Genomic DNA, 20,611 nt, shown 5'->3' with positions numbered 1-20,611 from the left:
AGGATTTTAACTTCTATTTGTCTGACCTCAAAGACTATGTTCATAATTTGTACAGAATACTATGACTTTTCCTGACTATTTATAAATAACCGTTGCTATAGCCACATCAATTTGAGGAAAAAATAATAGTAAATGGAGGGCTGGAATTACAGCCAGCTTGAATTCTATTCTATGGGGGGGATGCTGTTGGAGGATGTGGGGAGTAGAAATGTGCAGGTTTTCACAATTACTGTCCTCTTTTCATTCTGACTAGGGCCCCTGGGTCCCAGGCTGCAGTGTCACACATTGTCCTGGCTCTGCCACCAGCACAGCTGCTGCAGTGCTCTGTTACCCTCATCGTGCTGCTGTCTCTGTTGCTTACTCTCCTCACTTCTCTCCCATCACATCCATACAGCCGAGTTCAGGGTAAGGCCCTCCGAGACATCTGAGATATCTTCTCAGCTTGATGTTGAATGACTTACGTGCTCAATTCTTCCTTCCCCAGCCCAGGAGGAGTGGACTGTTCAGGCTCCTTGTCTCTTTCCCATAGTGGAACTCCTCACCCAACCCTTCTGGGGATGCAAATCTCCTGAGGGTCTGAGAGTTAGGAAAAAGGGATGCTTGAAGACACTCCACTACTAACTGGTATCATGGCCACAAAGTGAGACCATTTCACTATCTGCCTTTGCAAGTTGACTTTGTGTTGGAAAATGATAAAATAAATAGCAGCTCTTTGTAACATAGCATAAAAAGACACATGACATTTAAATCAACATGTTGTTAGTATCTTCACTTGTTTCAATAAATGTTAAGCAGAAGTGTGTTTATTCAAATAATTTCTCCACAGTCAAATGTTTGCCCTTTATATTCAGGCTCCCATACCTTTTTCCATTTGGAATTGCGTCAGTCTTACAGCTGAAGGCAGTGATGTGCTGACAGAAGGTGAAGGCTACATGATCTGATTTCTGATTAAGTTTGCTGTTTGCTGTTCTAAAAGTTTGGATAAAAATTATTTTCTTTTAAAATTGAGAGTGAGCGCCTCGCAAAGACTAATCTCAGTAAATAATATTGGGGGAACTCAGGGTGCCTGAGATGAGTAGTACTTAGCTCGTGTCATCTTAGCTGGAGAAGGAGTGATTTTCTTATTGGAAATGTGAGTGTGTGTTTGATGTTTGTGAACCTGTTCTTGGAACTTCCTTTCTTTCCATGACTCATGAACCAAATGTAATGATTTTCCCTTTTCCTTTCATCCATGAAAGTTTTTCTTTTTCTCTTTTTGCCTTTTAATTTTTCCTTCTTTTCCTTAATTGGTTCCCACCTCTATTTCTAGATTATATTCCCTCCACTGTAGAGTACATAACTATAAAAATGTCCAAACCTACATTTCTATCTCTGAATTCTCCCTTGAAGGATAGTATCAAATCTCCAAATACCAAACGTATATTACTTGAGTACCTTCATGCCACCTGATACTTAACATTGTCAAAACAAAATTCATTAATTTCCCTCCACATCAACTTTCTTGATGTTTTTCTGTCATCACCAATCTATCCATAGATGAAAAATCTCTATATCTTCTAGGATCACATTTCTTGTTTTTCCTCATCACATTCAATAAAGTACTGATTTCCATTTTTTGTTTATAACGTCTTTGAGATTTCTACCTTTCTCTTAGAATAGTTGGAGAATCACATTCAATAACTGGACATATTAATATCGCAAACTTATGTTTGAATGTTGTGACAGCCAGCCTCCAAGATGACCCCCAATGACCTCTACCTCCTGATATTTACGTCCTTTTGTAACTTGTTCCCACATTGTATTAGGCTAAGTCTGAGTGGTTAAGAAAACAGAAGAACTGACAGTAATGTTACTTCCAAGATTTAACTATGAAAGACACTACATCTTGGCCATACCCTCTCTCTTGATCTTTTCTCTTGGCTCTCTTCTACCATGTCATAAGAAGGCCCATAAGGAGGTCCATAGGCAAGGAACTGAGACCACTGTCCAAGACCCAGTGAAGAACTGAGGCCTACTGCCAGTACTCAAATGAGCAAGCTTGGAAGTAGATCCCTCAGGCCCATTTAAGCCTTTTGATAACCACAGACCCAGTGGATAGCTTGTTTTCAGCCTTATAATAGACCCACCATCAGAGACATGTAGTTGAGCTTCTTCCAAATTCCTGACCTGCAAAAACTGTGTGAGAAAATAAATGTTGGTTTAACCTAAGTTTTGGTGTAAATTGTTGTGTATCAGTCCATAACTAATATGCCTTTCTAATAATTGTCTTGGAAAACTAAAGAATGGAGAGGAGTCCAGCAGAACTCTGCTGGAGTAACACAGTCCTGGGGAGAGAAATCTGCCCCCCGAGTGGAGAGAGGGCTCAGTGGCCCTTGGAGCAAGGACAACCTCTGTTGGAAAACATAAAGGATTATGGTCAGAAGAGATGTTAAAAGTTATGTAAGTTCACCCAAGGCAACTTTTTCCTCTGCAGTTTCTTGGCAAGTGGCTGAAAGGATCTGAAATGAAAAGAAGAGATTCACTTAGGATGTTTGAAAGCTTATGATAGCTGTAGTTAGGACCCAAGTGCAGCTCAGGCTCTGATGAAACTGAGAAAGCACTTGCTTCTTTACCTCTTAATCTCCCAATTATAAAATATTAATTGACAAGCCTAAACCTATCCATACGATAAATTTAGCAAAGCTGCTGGCACAATGTGTGGAATAGTTGGTGTACAGGATGCTTTTTACTCTAAAAACAAAATATTCTTGCAGTGTTTCATGTTCAAGAACATATTCATCCAACTCCAAGTGTTTGGGCCAGACTTCAGGTAACAGGTCATCTTCATCAAAGAAAGCAAGAGGTCCTTAGAAGTAGACTTAGCTGTAAACTGGCAGCACATTCTCGGTATCATGCTGCCTTACAGAATCAAGTGAGAACTAACGCAGCATCAGTCTCCATGGAGGCTCTCATGAGATAACATCTTTAGCAGTAGCTTTATGTAACTTGTTACTGGCTTTAAATGTGTTCTCCTAGGAGCTGCTGGAGAAATAGCTCCGAAAGTGTGAGAATTGATGTTTCCATGTCGAAGTCAACTTACCCACCGCGGTCTTCTGGACCTCTGTTATTGTAAAATTTGCGAATTTTAATATTCTACTAAGATATGAATCATTGGAAGTAAACTGGAGTCTGGACTTCCGATACAATATGTGCGGTTCTGTCTTTCCTCATGCTGGTTGATATGCTAAGAGTGGGGGACATTTTGTCCAGCCTAGGACTACTTAACATAAGTATACAAATTGGAAAGTTTTTCTAGTGGGAGTGACTTAATGGTGCCAAATGATTCCGCCTGACTTTTAAAAAAAGTTTCAAAAAGTGTGCAAGACTTTCAGTCTTTGAATGAGAGAAGTGATTGACAGGGCATATTATGTCAAACAGGAGCAGCAACGGCGGAAAGTGGAGGCAGATCTACACCCATGCAAAAAATAAGATAACGCTAAGACTAGAGGAACCTCAAGTATGGCTGATTAATTTATCATTTTGTTTGATCTTGAGGTATATGCCATTGATTCAATAGATACAATATTATTAAAAAAATAGGATGGACATTTTGATACGTTTATTTGCTAAGATAGAAGAAGTAGAGTGAGGAATGATTCAAAGAATGAATACTGTTGGAAAATAGAGACGAATTAAACCTTTCTACAGTATGTGTTACAACCATTAGAAAGGTACTGGCTGATGATTCCTTACAATTGGAACCACAAGTCTGACTGGTTTTGTTATTTTGCACCTGATCCTTCTATTTTCTCTCTTGGTTTTTGTGATATTAACATAATTGAACTTATTCCACTCAGAAGTTACACAAATCTTCCTTTGAATGTTTTGAACACTTTAGAGAAACTGGTTCCATCACAGAACCAATAAAACTGTTTTAAAACGTAAGTTCCAAATTACATATATCACATGGGAATAACATTAAAAGGGGTAGATTTTTATGAAGCCACATTTAGTATGCGTAGCCACAGTAACTTGAGTTATTCATTGTCTCTTGATGAATGGGAAGACAATTACTATCAGTAGGTAGAAAGTGAGGCTCTGACCTCTAGCCTGTAGGATGGTATCAGTTAACCGGATATCAGCTACAGCCTTGAGAAAAGCACAGATTCACCAAAACAGAAAAGTCTCAGTCCCAGTAAGGCAAGAAATATGAGAAAAAAGTTACATTGCATCTGATGAGTTGCTATTTGGAGAGGATTATAATTTTGATCCAAGGCATATCTGATCAGTAAAGCAATGGCTCTCTCAACTTCTACATTTAGCAAGACCCACCAGCTGGCTCAGAGAACTTGGGAGGGAAATTTTACAGAGAACAAATTTATAACCAATCCAACTGCACCACAGCACTTTTCTACTGGGAAGCTGTACTAAACATAGAGGACGTATCAGGCACAGATTCGCTAAGCGTGTGGAGAAACTACTTTAGTCAACATGGCAGGAGGGTCATTGTATGAAGATGGACAACTTTGCCCTATATTTCAAGTTTTTGGAAGAATTTTGTAGTATTTTATGAGTTAGGATTTATATGCATTGTTAACAGTAACTCAAATTTTTACTCTTTGGTGGTAAATTTAAAGTATCAGTAGCTGGATTAAAGGAAATGATAGGAGAAGGGTGGAGTTGTAAATGTATAGGAACCACAGAAACAAATGAGGATTTCAGTACAGTTTGAATATTTGAAGGCCTAAGAAGTTATGCTAGTCATATTGTGAGTGCTGTTTCCTGTAGAAATGTGCAACAATATCATCCTGGTTAGCTCGTCACTTGATTCTGGAAGGCACGATTAATTCTGAGTTTCTTAGCATTACGGCCACATGTTTTAAAAATTTACAGAAATATTTTTATTCTCTGAATTTTTAAATTTTGTTTTATATGAAATTAGAAAATTCTGTTGTATGTTATATATATATTTGTGTTTTACATTTTTTAAAAATCAAAATCATCCTAACGCTAAAATATTTAACTGGAATGGTTGACAAGATTCTATTCAAGGCATCTCATCCTCCATGTTGAAAAGCTGGAGAAATAAAATGTTGTCCTAAGTCAATTTTATTTTTTTTACAAAAATACCCCCTCTCTCCTCAAAAAGGGGATTCTGTCATTTTCTGGCATTTCTTTGAGTCTCTGAGATAATACTTGTTATAACAACATCCCAAAACAGATGTTCTGAATTGCCAGGAGAATTAAATTAAAAGCTTTTAAAGGTAAATTGACTCCAGATTTCAAAACCATTCCAGGGCTACTTTAAGTATCCCACATTTACTAGAATTCTAATCTATGAGTGAAATTCTTGACATTCTTAAAATTCAACACATGGTGGCGATTATTTTTCATTGTGTTCAATAATACTTTTAACAATAATCACCAACTTGGATGATTTTAAACATTCTTCTCCCCCAAAAATAAAAAATTAAAAGGAGATAAGGGTAAACAATGAAAGGTTTGCTTTCCCTATTTTTAAAAAAACTCTCCAAAAAGTTGTGACTGAATAAGAGAGTTTTATCTTATTCTAGTGTGTCCCATAAGCTTAATTGTCAGAAATTAACTGCATATGTTCTGGAAGTGCTGCTGGATTTTAGCCTGGCCTCTTTAAATAGTAATTTTGATCATTTCCTCCAGAATACAGGTAGAGCTAATTGGAAATTAATTAAAATGATTAACCTCTGCATTCCTTCAGCCAATGAATCACTTTAAAAGATATCGATGGAACGCCCCAGGAGATCATTTTGGGTAAAATGGGTTAAAAATGCAAGAAGTTTAAACTAGCAACTTACTGATCTAAAATATTGCCCTATTTGGGGGTGTAAGAGCAATGATAATATTCAGAGGTTTACTTCATTTTATCCAAGAGGCATTAATAACATAAGCTTGCTACTAGAAGCAAAATCTGTTATTCCATAATGTAAGAGCATATGGAACTATATGTCTTTAGAGACATAAATATAGACAAAATCAGCGCAAGTTATTTTTCATGTGTTTTCATTAATATATGTAATTTCAGCTGATAAATTAGTGGTCACACATCCTAAACCAGTAGTTCTCAAAGTTTGATCCCTGTATCAATTGCATGAGCAACCCCTGAAATTTGTTACAAATGCAAATTTACAGACCCACTCCAGATCTACTGAATTAGAAACTCACAGGTTCTGGTCCAGCAATCTGGGTTTTAACCAGCTGTCCGAGTGATTCCGATCCTAGTTCAAGATAGAGAAACACTGTCCTAAATCAACATAGCTGAGACGGACCTCTATCATTAAAGGCACAGTCTCACACTTCCCAAATCTTAAATGTTGAATCTTTCCATAAAACTCAAAGTCCATGAGACTCCCAAAGCAAAGATTGTAATAGCTTCCATCTTCAGGCTCAGTGAATTAAACCCAAATTGTGAATTTCACAACTCAGGCACAAAAAGCCAGTTGTAGGACGACTCTCTAGGGAATTGGAAAAACCAGGAGGGAGATGATTTGGTCTCAATAAATTCTGGTGATTAGTTTTTTGAATTGTTCACATGTAGACATGTTTTATTAGTTTCCAATTCTAAAGCAAAATGAGGCATTGGCTATTTTGGAACTTCCCACCCAACTATGAAATATATATTACTAACACTACTGCAAAGAGCTTTCCTTGTTTGAATCCTTGAAAAACAGTTAGAGGGTAAGGATTTCCTAAAGTCTAAATGCAATTTGAAGTTCTGTTCATTTTTGGAACTCTTTGACTCATACTGATGATGAATAGAAAATAGCAGCACATTGGACTTTTATGTCTTCACCATAACTCCAATTGTACAATTTAATTGTCCAATTTCTCCTTTATGGTTCAAAATGGGTTACACACCTTGGATCTGTCTTTATCTTTTCGTGTTGATATATTTTGTGTGTGTGTGTGTGTGTTTGAGGGGAGGGGCAGGGAAGAAGGAGGAGTTTAAACTCCTCATCGTGTCATTTTGCTCTGCATGAGGAAAACTAAAGCCATTATCAATTTATTATCCTGTGAATACCCACTTCCATCAATATTTGTATTATAACGCTATATACTTTATAATAACACATTAATATGGAAACTTATATTTAGTACTTTTTAAAATATGGATATTTCAACTGAGTTTCTTCCTTTAATTTTTATTTGATAATTGTCCAGTAAACTTCATTATTTATATATTTTTGAATACACAGATGGATATCTCTACAGATTTAATATTTTGGTTTTTGGTAAATTGTATGATTATTGAGAAAGTATTTGATTCTCATGTGAAATAGATATAGATAGATATAGGTATATATCACCAAAATGTTCTCCAGAAAAACTGGTATTGTGATCACTAACTACTCTCTCTCTCTATATATATATATAAATAAAAAATTTGTATATATGCTTATGCAATATATTATGTAATAGAAAATATTTACAATATTTATATATGTAATTAAGTTATAATGAAAACGTCAACTCCTACAAAAATGTAATGTTACGAAAAATCTTTAAACACAGTTTTAAACTACATAATTAAATAATTTTTAAACTATCAACAACATAAAGCAATTTGTTAAATAAAAATATTTAGTCCGTGACCTCAACTAAACTCACATACTGCTCAGCAAATCACTAATTAGCATCTTCAAGATGAAGAGCCTGGCGGTAAGCAACCACAACCACTCTTGAAGCAACAACGCATACTGAAGAATGTTGTTCAAAATCTCCTGAGGAATTTAAATACACACAGGTAACTGGAATCCACTCCAGATCTCCTGAAGAAGAATTTTCAAGGTATAAAGTTCAAAACATTTTGTTTTAATTCACGGTAAGAAATTTTCATTTGAATACAAATAATCTGGGCAATATTTGATCCATCAGAAACCTGAGAAAATACAGAATGTACAACATGGTGATGTTCCAGCTGCTTTGCTTTTCTGGGGCTTGCCTGGGAGGACCCTTGCAGCTGGTGTTTTGCTTTCCTCCGCTCATTCTTCAGCTCTTCAATCCATTCTGCTCTCTGCCTTCCAGGTACCCCCAGACATCTGATAGTTTGCAACTTCCGGCACATTGATGGGTTTCCTTCTCTCTTCTGTTCTCTTTCTTGAGTGACCTATTATTTCTATGTCCCTTTGTTTGTGAGCAGATAGGCATGCTTAGCCTATCACATTTAATCGAAATTAGAATTAATGAGACTGATCCAATGAGAGCCATTTTAAACTAGAAAACCCCATTTTCTTTTCTTTGGGGGAAGAAGGTTTTCTTCCAGTATAGATTTGATGATTGCTTTTGTTCTCATTGACCAGGTCACCTAACAAAGAGCACAGATTATTTGTAGTTTGGATTTATTTTGTTTGTCCTCTATATCCATAATCTACTTTTGATTTGTTTTAACTTTTGTTTTTTGTATTCAAAGAAGAGTTTTTAGATTGCTCTCAAGTTTCCCTCCATTCTTCTCTTCAAGTTGTCCATAGTGTCCGTCGTGCCTCTCACTGCCGAGGATGTAAATGGTACTTCACTGTTTCTGGTCTCCTGTATTGTGCCTCATCTCTTACCAACACTCTTTCCACTCCAGCCTATTTTTAAGATGTTCTGCCCACAAGTATTAGAAATTGTATGGTTTTTTAGCATTTCAATTGGTGGTTCAGTCAAACATTCTTCAGATTTCTGTGAGAAATAGTTTCCAGTGGTATGCCCATCTTCAGGGTAACATTTCCTAACTTTGTTCTGTGTTTCTTCAACAAATGCATTTGTTTCTCTCTATTCATTATTAGTAAAGAGGAGATTACCATACCAGTCATTTACCAACAGAGGACTAACTCTTGGCAATACTCACAATAGTCTTTCATACATATCTACTTCCTTTTCCAAATATTTATTAGAGGTCAGATTGCCCTGCATAATTCTCAGTCTAATATATGTGGTCTAATTAATGCAATTAGTACAGCTTTTTTTTTTTTTTAAGTTTGAGATGAGATGGAAAACAAGAAAAAGAAAACAAAGAATAATAAAAGCAAACAAATAAAAGCCAAAGCCTAGTTTTCCGACAGTTTGAAGTTTTGGTTAATGTGAAAAATTCTATCAGAGTCCCTTTTGTCTTTCACCTTACCTATAGTACTTTGTTGACGTTATACCTCCTAAGATACAAATGTAAACCCACTTCTTTTTGTGGTATCATGAGAATAACTACAGTCAAATTGATATGAAAGTTTGAATGGGTATTTGGAGTAGTTCATTGGCCAATAGCTAAGACGACTAATGCACAGATTTTTGATTAGTGGAGGCCCCCGTTATTTGAACCAGAGGGCAAATGAGACCACAGTACTGGCAATTTTGGTGGCATTGGCAAGGTAGGGAGGTAGTAAAGAAGATATTTTTCTTACCTTTTATAGAAGTGTTATAATTTTGGTGTCAGTTATCATAATAACTCTGAATTGTCATTCAATTCAAATCCATAGTTCTTTTGGTTAAGAGAGTTTTTCTTTAATTTTGGAAATAACTTAATTGATGCCTCAGAATCTTAGGACTCTTCAGAATCTAAACCCTGACAATTGCTGACACTCTGAGTACACCGTTTCATTCCATGTGGCTGCAGTTGGAGCACCCGGAAATGGAGCTCAGGCATTGAAACTATCTGAAGCAGACTGCATGTTTGTTTGGATATTTTTATAACAAGTTATCTTTTTAAATAACAACCATGCCAGTATTCATTTATTTCAACACTTCTTTGATTCTGTGGTGATTACTTTCCTTGTAAGATGACTTTCAGCTCCAAAAGATAATACTCTCCTGATCCTATTTTGCTGGCTGAGGGGAAAAAAATTTGTCCTCCCCTTAAACCAACTATTAAGGGAATTCCTTAATCCTCTCCTCTAACTAGCTCATTTTATCTGTGCTAGAACCAGAGTTCACTATTGCTGTGGCTATAGCAAGAAGGAATTTTGATTATGTGATTTAAGGAAATTTTATCCATAAACAGATGTCCATAGCTTGGGAAATTATTGCATTTCTAAAGTGATATTGTATTCTTTTTATTTCTCATTAGTTATTCACTGCTTCAGTTACCTACTGTCACCATAATATGCCATAACAAATAATTACAGAACCTCAGTAGCATATAGAGCAATAAACATCCATTGCTTACATCCGTAATGTGGTTGGGTTAGAAGACCGCTGATCTTGGCTGGCCTCTTTCACAGGAGGTATCAGTTGGCTGTTGGCCAAACTAGGCTGACCTTGGCTGGCTTGCTTATTCATGTACAGGTCAGCTGGCTCACTCATGTGTCTATGGATTGGCTGAGATTCACATGTCTCATATTCCTCTTAGGAACAGTGGGTTAGCCTAGGCTTACCTTTTTTTTTTCTTTATGGCGATGGCAGATGGCAAGAGAAAATATCCCATAAGTTCAAACTCACTTCATGCCTCTGCTTGTATTGTGTCTGCTAAAATCATGTTGGTCAAAGCAAACACATGGCCACGTAAGAGCTGAGTGGGAGGGCATTCCAAAGTTACCTGGCAAATCCCTGGATAGAGGAAAGGTGAAGAATCAGGCCATTAATGCATTTGATTAGCACATTCATTGTACACATGAGAGGAAGGCAGTTAAGGAGAGAGACATTGCAAGTCCAAATAGTGTAAAAGATTTCAGGAAAATATTCTTATTGTAATATTATCTCTTGGAAGTCTTCTCCCAAGTATGAAGTCAAAGCTGCTGAGTGCAGTTGGTAGAGAAGCATGTCCACGGGAAAACTGCCACTTTCACTAATTGCTTTCTATGAGGAAATGAAAATCATCTAAGATTTTGTGTTAGTTCTGCTTTCAAAACAAAGTATATGCAGTTTATTTTTTCTTTTAAAACTATTGCTAACCTCCTCTGCTAATGGGTGCAGGGTTTGATTTGGAGATGATGAAAATGTTCTGAAATTAGGTAGTAGTAATGGCTACACAACTCTGTGAATATACTAAAAACCACTGAAGCATATACATTAAAAGGATTAATTTTAAGGAACGGAATTAATCATAATAAAGTTGTTATTTAAAATCTGAAGTGTCTTCAATGTTCTTGTACATGTAAATAAGAGATTATATATATTTAATTTTCAACTTTTGTTTTGGTGCTTACATTTATGAACAATAAAGGAAAATTCGTAGTAGTTATTTTTTGCATGTAAAATTTTGAAATGCTTTCTTAAAACTGGTTTTGGTGTAGTTCTCAATTAAATGCAATATAAAAACTTAAAATAAAGCTAAATGAAGTAATGTAAATCAAAGTCCTAGAAAAGCATAAAGCACTATCAGAAAAGAATCTCATTATTATAGTAAGTAAACAGATGTAAGTTTATGATTTGTAAAGTATCAAATATACTATCAAAATGTTTGTCTATTATCTAGAGGTTTTCCCTCTCTGAGTTGCATTTACCATGAATCACTAAGAACATAATCACATTTTTCTACAAAACATAATGCAAGGACTCTATGAAGTGCGTGTTAAACCCCGAGTACAGGTGCTGGGAGAAAGGGAGGAACATACTGATGAAGGGGACAAGGGCTCTGCCTTCAAAATTAAAGGCAATTTTAGTGCCTGGATTTTAATTGAAAAGTTGTTTCTTGAATTTATTTTTGTTATTTTCCTGGATTCTTTTCACAATAGTCACTTTATTAGAAAAGATGCAATTTACGGATTTTCTGGCATGACAGCATAAGGTAAACATCAACATTATTAAGTTTTTATGCTAATATTATACCTTAAATTTCTCAAAAAAAAGGAATTGTTGATGGGACATTCTCCTAGGGACCTTGTCACCCACACCGGTAAAAGTACTTGTGCAGTCTTTTGTTCCTTAAATTTATGACCCTACAGTATGAGTCTTCCTTTAGTCAGAAGCATATAAGTTAAATACGCCAAATTAAATAAAGCTTTGCATACACAAGAATTATTATTTTTTAATGTGTTGTGAGTATAAATTAGACTGATAATTTGATTTTTTTCTTTCTTCTTCGCAGTTGTTTTTTAGCAAAAATAAAGGCTCAAATGTGTTGGGTTGAACCAGATGAAATTGCCATTTTGTAGGCCCTAAATGGTCCAATGCTGACAATTTTGCTTACTTCAAACAAATTAAAGCAATACTGATAGAGTGTATGTTGAGATACACAAAGACGTACTTAGTGTCATTTCCTCACAAAACTATTTTCTCCTCTATAGTAAGAAGATATTAAGTAAAACCTCATATTGGTTGGTACTAAATTTTATCATGATTTAATCCCTCAGGATGACTGGTTCCTGGATACAGAATCAGCATTTCTGCTCTTCTATATCTCTGTGATTTTGTTGCTAACAATAACGTAGAATTTTTTTAAGATAAGTTATTTGCTACAGTCAAAACCTGTACCATTCGAAATGTCTTTTACTGGATTACTATCTAATCTGCCTTCACATTCCCTGTCAAAATTAATCTAGACCTGAAAAGAGGATGGGGAAACAGAGGGCAGAATGTGGTGTTTAATATGAAGATTTACCTTGAAAAGAATGTTTTAGTGAGAATCATTAAAAAGTACTGAGTATCATTGAGGTTTATCAAACTTTGAAATAGATCAACACCAGATAAACTGGCTTGAGACACGGGATTTCCACTTATCAGTACACGTATCTTAGTTTCTTTGTGCAGTAGTTTTTTTATCTGTATAATATCAGTCATAATATAATTTTTAGCTTCATTGCAGAGCTCTTATTGAGATTAAATATGTAATGTTCGTAAGCTCTACTTGCAAAGTGAAAAGAATCCAATTTAATAACTATTTTTTATTAGTTTAAAATTGCAACAATGCAATCATCTAAAAAATTTGACAAAAATAACCCATGTCTCAATAGTATTTTAAAGAAGTAGCTATATTACGCTAACAAAGACCAAAGAAAATGGCTCAATTTTTAAAACATTGACATGAGGTAGTACATTTATAATAATACTACCATCTAGAAATTCTTCCTCCTAGATTTTACATATAGGATTGCATTTTCAAAAGTTCATGAAGAAAAGCTCATTCAAATGTCCATTTTCAAATTTATGTGCAATCTGAAACACTACTATAGCCTGAAATCTCTCTTCTCTTCAATTAACTAAATTAATTTTTTTGTATCACAAAGTGTGAATGGACCTTGGCAGTTTACATTGAAAGAAAATGTGCTCATACAGTAAGTTGTCTTTGAAAAACTATAATCTGTGTATCAAATATAAAAAAATGTATTGTATTAGTTGAGATGCCTGTAGCTGAATATCTGACTCAAATTGATTGAATAAGAGAACATTTATTATCCACAATAACAATAATGTACAATTAGTCCAGGACAGTTTGACACATTGGTTTAATGATGTACTCAAAGACCTGAGGTACTTTTCATGTCTCTTCTCTGCTATATTCAGTGTGATCTTATGGTCATGGCTGCAAGAAGACTGTAGTAGATTCAGATTAAATATTTTTTTCTTAGGTATGCTTTTTGGTAAGGAAGATTGGCCCTGAGCTAGGATCTGTTGCCAATCTTCCTCTTTTTATTTTCTCCCCAAAGCCCCAGGACATGGTTGTATATCCTAGTTGTAATTCATTCTAGTTCTTCTGTGTAGGATGCCAGCACAGCATGGCTTGATGAATGGTGGGTAGGTCTGCACCCAGAATCTGAACCAGTGAACTCCTAGCCGCCAAAGTGGAGCACGCAAACTTAACTACTTGGCCATGGGGCCAGCCCCAGATGAAATATTAAAATATGAAAATATCCAGGTGAAAAAAGAGACTCTTTCCTTGTTCTCTAAGAAGAACTGAAACCCCTCATAGGACTTTGCTCACAACTCATTTGCCAGGATAGAGTTGTGTGCAAATCACAGCCAAGGGGAATAGGATTGCCATGTTGGCTGAGATAAGTCAGTCAGGGTGGGAAGGATGTTGGAAAGTCAACCACAGAAATCATCTTAACAGTGCACTGTTTCATTAATCTCATATAAAGGATCATCATATGCATAAATCTTAGCATAAAAATACAGGATTCTGAGATGCCTATTTTTTAGTATTTAGAGGCAAGAGGAAATCTTGCACTCCAGATTAGCACCTAAGTAGCTTCCATTTGGTAAGAAACAAAATGAAAATTTTATTTATTTCACCCCACCTCATATACTTCTTAATTATGCATACTTCTGTTTTCTCTACTAGGGTGAGCTCTTCATGTCAGAAAAGACATTGAGTTATCTACTTCCCACAAAAACTTGAGAAGGCAAGATGTTACTCAGGTGGTCAAAATATTTTCATTTCACTTAATTTTCAGAGTTTGCTAGTAACAGTAGTTGAGTTACAAGAGTAACAGCTTGTGTACTCAGAATTTTAGTATTTCACTATCACATATAAATAGATGAAAAAGAATCATCAGACTTTTGAAGACTTAACAAAGAAAGGGAATTTCGAGGAAATAGGATTTCATCAACAGAAGTCTCAGAGAGAAAAAAACTTAAAAGTATTGCATGTATGAAACAAAATAGGATTCCACTGAAAGAAAATGTTTCTAGAACAGAATTAAAATTGTGTATTTATAAAGATACAGTTGATGAAAATTTCCAGGAGGCCAGCTCCGTGGCCGAGTGGTGAAGTTCCTACGCTCTGCTTCGGCGGCCCAGGGTTTCCCCAGTTCAGATCCTGGGCATGGACATGGCCATACTGAGGCGATGTCCCACATAGCACAACCAGAGTCACTTATAGCTAGAATATACAACTATGTACTTCAGGGCTTTGGGGAGAAGAGGAAGAAGAAAAAAAAGATTATAAACGGATGGTAAGTCAGGTGCCAATCTTCAAAAAAAAAGAAAATTTCCAGAAAGTTTAAAATACAAAACTCAAGGACATATATAAAAATATATATATAGCAAAGTTAAAGGATCAATCCAGAAATACCAATATCTAATAACAGGAGGTCCAGAAAAAATGGAAGTGAAAATTATATTTAACAATTATGCAAATTTTCCACAACTGAATAATAGTTTCCAGGATGGTGCAGAGAGTATCTACAGCAAGTTATTACAAGTCATTAGGTTCTTCTATGTGGGATGCCACGACAGCATGGCTTGATGAGTGGTGGGTTGAAAAAAATACCTATACCAAAACCAGTCATCTTAATTTCACAGCAGTGAATATAAAGCAAAGATCCTAAATTCTTGGAGAGGGAGAAAAAAGAACACAGATCATATGCAAAGGGTCATGACAACACAGAATGCCCTTAGACTTCTCACTGGGGGCAAGAAGAACATAGAATAACAACTTCAAAATTCTGAGACAAGATGGTGTATATCCAGCCAGACTACCAATTATGCGTGAAGGTTGTAGAAAGATATTTTCAGATATTCAAGGTCTTAATGCACATATATACCCTCAGGAAGCTCCTGGACTTTGTGCTCTGCACTGTTGAGCGAGAAAAACAAGAAAGGGAAAGAATGGGGACACTGGAAAGAGGGCTTTCCCACGGAAAAGGAGTGAAAGGAATTTGCAAGTTGATGGGCAAAGGAAGGAAGTCCCAGCATGACCACTAAGCAGTGAGTCTAGGGAGCAATTGGTTCAGATTAGAGCTGGAGGACAGAGCACCTCAGGAGCAGTGCCTCCAGGAAAAGTGAAACCGAACGTGAATGTATTTAGGTCCCTTGAGAAGGTAGTTAGAGATTTTTTGAGGATGAACTAGTGATAGTCGCCCTGAAAGGTGACCACATGAAAAAATTAACTCCAGAGCAACAGAAAGTTAAACAATATATGAAATGCAATTTTAACATACTACATAGAATACTCAACATGGCTTAGCTATGAATAATATTTTCATAGTCACAATACTGCAAATATTGGCTATTGACTTAACCACTAAACACTAAAAATCTGACTTACATAAGTCTGTTGGAAGAGAGTATATGTGTTGTATACGTATACATATACATGTGTTTATGCACGTGTTTATGTATATGTGTTTGGCAGGGAGAAAGCGCGATAAGAAAGCCCGCTCCTTCTCTTCTATTTTCCGTTTGGGGAGGTCCATAGATACTGCTTATATTTAGTAGCTTCCAAGTGAAGAAAGTGAAATGAGTGTAGAAGCAGTCATTATTCATTTGTCAATTCTTCTGTACCTATAAAAAAGCATGCCACGTGCATGTATAATCTCTTAAAATATTAATAATATGATATGTAAAGGAAGAAAAGAAAACCAAGGACTACCACGATATGTAATCACCTCCCCCCATATATACATCATTTAAATGAAATGATGCCTGCAATATAGGCACAAGATATCAGGCATAAAGTAGATGATAAGTATGTGTGGAATACCTTGAAGAAAGTGTAGTATAATAAGAAAATGATGAAACATCTCAATGTTATTTCATTATGAATATACAGTTCTAAAGTAGAGAATAAATATTGAAATTAATATTTCTTCAAAAACTTATGCTAGACTCTTGACTATCTTTTACATCTTCTATTAAATAGAAATAAATGATCCATAATCTTAGTGATTTCCAAATTGAGTATTCTGAAAAATTAACATTTTCAAATTTTGATATTTTTTGCAATAAAGACATTCCATTTTTTAAAATATTATTTGTATCCCACCAAGGGAGTTTGTAAACAGAACATGGATCTATCCCAGGATAGCAACTACCTAGGAAATAGGTCCAGATGTTTAGGATAACGACCTTCCACCTGCATGTCTTTAGGACCCCTTTGCCTTCTCCCTCTCTGCCTCCCACCAACTTCCCTTCTGTCCTATCTTCTTTAGTGCAGCAGATGTGGATTAACTAGAGGCATACAACAGCTTTTGAAAAATTGAACAGTTACAGATTTTATCAGCATGGTAATAAAAAGCGATCATGTCTTTCAAACTCAGAAAACCATTGAGTGTTAGAAAACTTTTAAATAAATTTATAATTCTCTCATTAAGGTTCACTGATTACTCAAAGAATAGTTCTTGTGACAGCCACAAAGAAATTTGGGGTGGGGAAATGGATTTTTCTGGTAAAATACATAGCCCAACCTAAACATAATTGCTGCATTTGAACCCAAGTAGAGTTGGAGGGATGGGGAGGTTTGGTATCCTAAGTGAGTGGCGTAAAGGTGGCACTTAAAGGTGAGATAGGTGCCCCGTGTAATGTAGGAGCTGTCTTGGGGGAAACCTGCTCTGACCAGATAAAGGGAACTCCAGCAATATCTTGAATGTACCCAAGGTTTGATCTATTCTTATGCAGATGCAATGCACATGGTTCTGTATTTCAAGCTCCCTTCCATGCATGATGCTGTCTCCTGTGCCAAGCTACTGAGGGAAAGAAAAATGATTACGCTATATGTCCAATTGATTCTGCCTCTCTTGCGGAGTGTGTCACATAAATTGCATTTTTCCTGAGCCCATTTAGATGGAGTATTATCCTGCTGTGTTCCTTTGGATCCTGTACAGATTTCTGATTGCTGAATTGTAACACTAATCATAATAATTATCTATGTAATAAGTTCACAATATGAATTGTTACAGATGGTCACATTTTCTATCACAGAGCAATCAAGCTTATTTGTACAATCTACTTGCTCCTAGATAAAACAAAAGGCAACATGTAAGTTTCTGTATGTTCATCACACATTTTAAGTGGCAATTTAGGTCTAGTACATCAGAGAAAATGAGAGATGATAAGAATGAGTGCTAAAGAACTTTTCAATAAAAGCATATTTGGATTTTGTTATTAGTTTTACAGATATTATCATTATATATCCAATTAAATACTAAAGATTTGTTATTTTTTTAATAGAAAGCAATTTCTTTTTTCCTGTCTAGAATCTGAAATTCATTTTGATGAAAGAGGACATGCAAATAGATTATAATTCAAATATAATAATAATATAAGTGTAAGTTATTGAAATAGAATGTAGAGCATATTTATGACCTTCAAAAAATGGTCTTTAGAATTGGCTGCAATTGGAAGCCATTTACCCTCTGTCACTTTAAGAGTTGCCATGTGGTGTTTTAATTAATGAGCCAAATCTGGCCACCATTTACAGGTGGTGTCACGACTGAAGAGAGATTTTGCTGATACTGCTACTGATGCTTTGCTGAAGAGAGACTTTGATTTTGTGTTCTTGTTGCTGATTCTGAAACTGAGCCCATTTTGCTTAATAATGTTTTCTACTACTGTGCGAGAAAAGGTTCATTACAGCAAAAGGAAAATTACTTCTTCTCTGACTTTTATTTAATATTTCATCTAAATTAAAGAAGACTTTTGCTTTATGAGGTTAACTCACAAAACCTACTCGAGAAGACCACCAACCTCAATTAATTGTCCTCTGCTATCTTGTATCTATTCATGACCAAATAGAAGCACATATTCATACACATCTATTCATCTATGAAGGTGATTACATCCTATGTCTCTGCTCTTTGAGTTCTTTCTTGGTTTTATTAATGGTTTAAATTTTAGCCACTAAAATTTTATACTGGCCCATCCTGAAATAAAAACCAAACATGATTTTTGCTTAGTAATTTCATATCATAGTCACTGTTATATGCTGTACTATTTGCACTGTATTCTCAGTATTGAAGTAGTTATTAGAAGTATCAATAGTGAAATAATCTAACAACTCTTTAATTACACATGACACTAAATTTTAAGCTAACTGTTACAAAGCAATTTGCATAGACACACAACAGTCATGTTACTTGAGAAATAAAGGATTCAAACATTTTTTGGAAAAAAGACTGCAGGGTGGACCTTTGTCTTTAGGCATATCAGATGGTTTACCCTCTTCACATTAATATCTACAGGATAAATTTCCTAAAATGAATGCAATCTTTCACTCTTTTTTTGGAGCTACAATTCTCATTTGTTTGCATTCCCTGAAGGCTTTGTTTCCTCTTTATTATAAAGAATACGTCTTTAAGTTTTCTAACTTTCCAATTTGCAAACCAAAGGAATGAAAACTCTGTTCTGGGACAGCCAAAGACATCAATTAATTCGTTTAAACTCCAATAGAAAGTAACAAAGGTAACAGACAACATGTTCCTTTTTATGACCTAAAGATAGTTAACTGAATGATTTTAAAATTCTCCAATACAAATAAATAATTCACACTCAATATTATGTTCCTTAGATATTAAAGGATCCATAGTCCAGTAAAAGTTATACAAATATGCCACAGAGATTTCCATAACTATGTGCTTTCTTTCTGATTCCCAAGGATGTGCCTTCTTTCACGATCATGTTGTTATAGAAATGACTTTTAGTCTAACCTACATATTTCTTTTCATACTTTTCAAGAGTGAAAGTTACAAATAGCTAACATTTATTTTGTGCTTATTCAACCATGTATTGTAGTAAGTATTCTATATGGATTATTTTATTTGATTTTCACAACTTCATGAAGAAATTATGAATATCATTCCCATTTTCAGTTCAGAAAACTGAGGTTTAGTGCCATTGCTTAGTTTATGTTACCTAAGTCACACAACTGGACCTAAATACTTACCTTTTTCACTCTAGAGTGAGAGATCTTAAACATAGTTATTTTCAAGAAAAGTATTCAAGGGTATAGAGAGTATAGGCATACAAAATAGTATGTAAATATCTTTTCTTACAAAATATTACTTCCAGATTCTGGATGTTAAAATGTCATCTTCTCAAGTTAAAATTATTACTGAAATACATTTGCAATCATGGGCCCTCCAAGACCAGTTTAGCTGACCCCATCTCTTACCAACAAAGGTATTAAAATTGCCTTTCAGAAAATCTGCAAAGTCACGTAGACAGGGCATGCATAAAAGAAGAAATTGTGACTTGAAACAACCTCAGAACCAAAGATCCTCCTTCCCACAGAACCCAAGGATAGAGACTTGACCAGAACTTGAAAGTCGAACTCTTATCAGAAGTGAGGGATCCCTCATTCAGGAAAATCTGGTGTTAAAATTCCTTCCCCATCTCATCAAAAATGTTTAAAATCCCATCATAAATGTTTAGAACTGTAGGGGAGGAAGACATTTCCTCTACCCACTCTAGTCCTTCTGGCCAGACAGTGAATTAAATTCATGAGACAGAATAACAGGAGAAAATCCAACAAAGCCTTTAGCATGTATACATGGGAGAGACTCAGGCAAACTGTGCAACTCACCAAAATGGCCGAAGCTCTCACCTTAAATACCACCCTCAGCTAAAGACAAAGGAGGATGTTGGGGGTGGGGGGAAGTCAGTTATGGGAGATTACCAGAAAAGTACAGTAAACAAAAGTAAGGTTATTATGCAGATTTAAGTCCTTACCTTCCACAATGATAAGAGTCTAGCGATAAGGTCATCCTCCCTTCTTCCTGGTATAGAGAGGGAGACACCTATATAGATGGAGATTTCCTTTACAAATGTAAATGTCTCTTAACAGAGGGGAACTTCTGCTTTTCAGAATTTCTCTCCTGTTTGCAGTTTTTAAAAGTAACCAGCCCAAAATAATCCTCATTCCAGAGACACGTATCTTTGGGTGGCCAATTCCAATCCCCCACAGAACCTTGTCATAAATATTTAAAACCTTACCATAGGTGCTTGAAGCCCATCAATCAAAAGCTGTCCC

Source organism: Equus caballus, chromosome 2 (genome assembly GCF_041296265.1).
Source record: "Equus caballus isolate H_3958 breed thoroughbred chromosome 2, TB-T2T, whole genome shotgun sequence".
Classification (NCBI taxonomy): domain Eukaryota; kingdom Metazoa; phylum Chordata; class Mammalia; order Perissodactyla; family Equidae; genus Equus; species Equus caballus.
Note: the sequence above shows the minus strand (reverse complement) of the source record.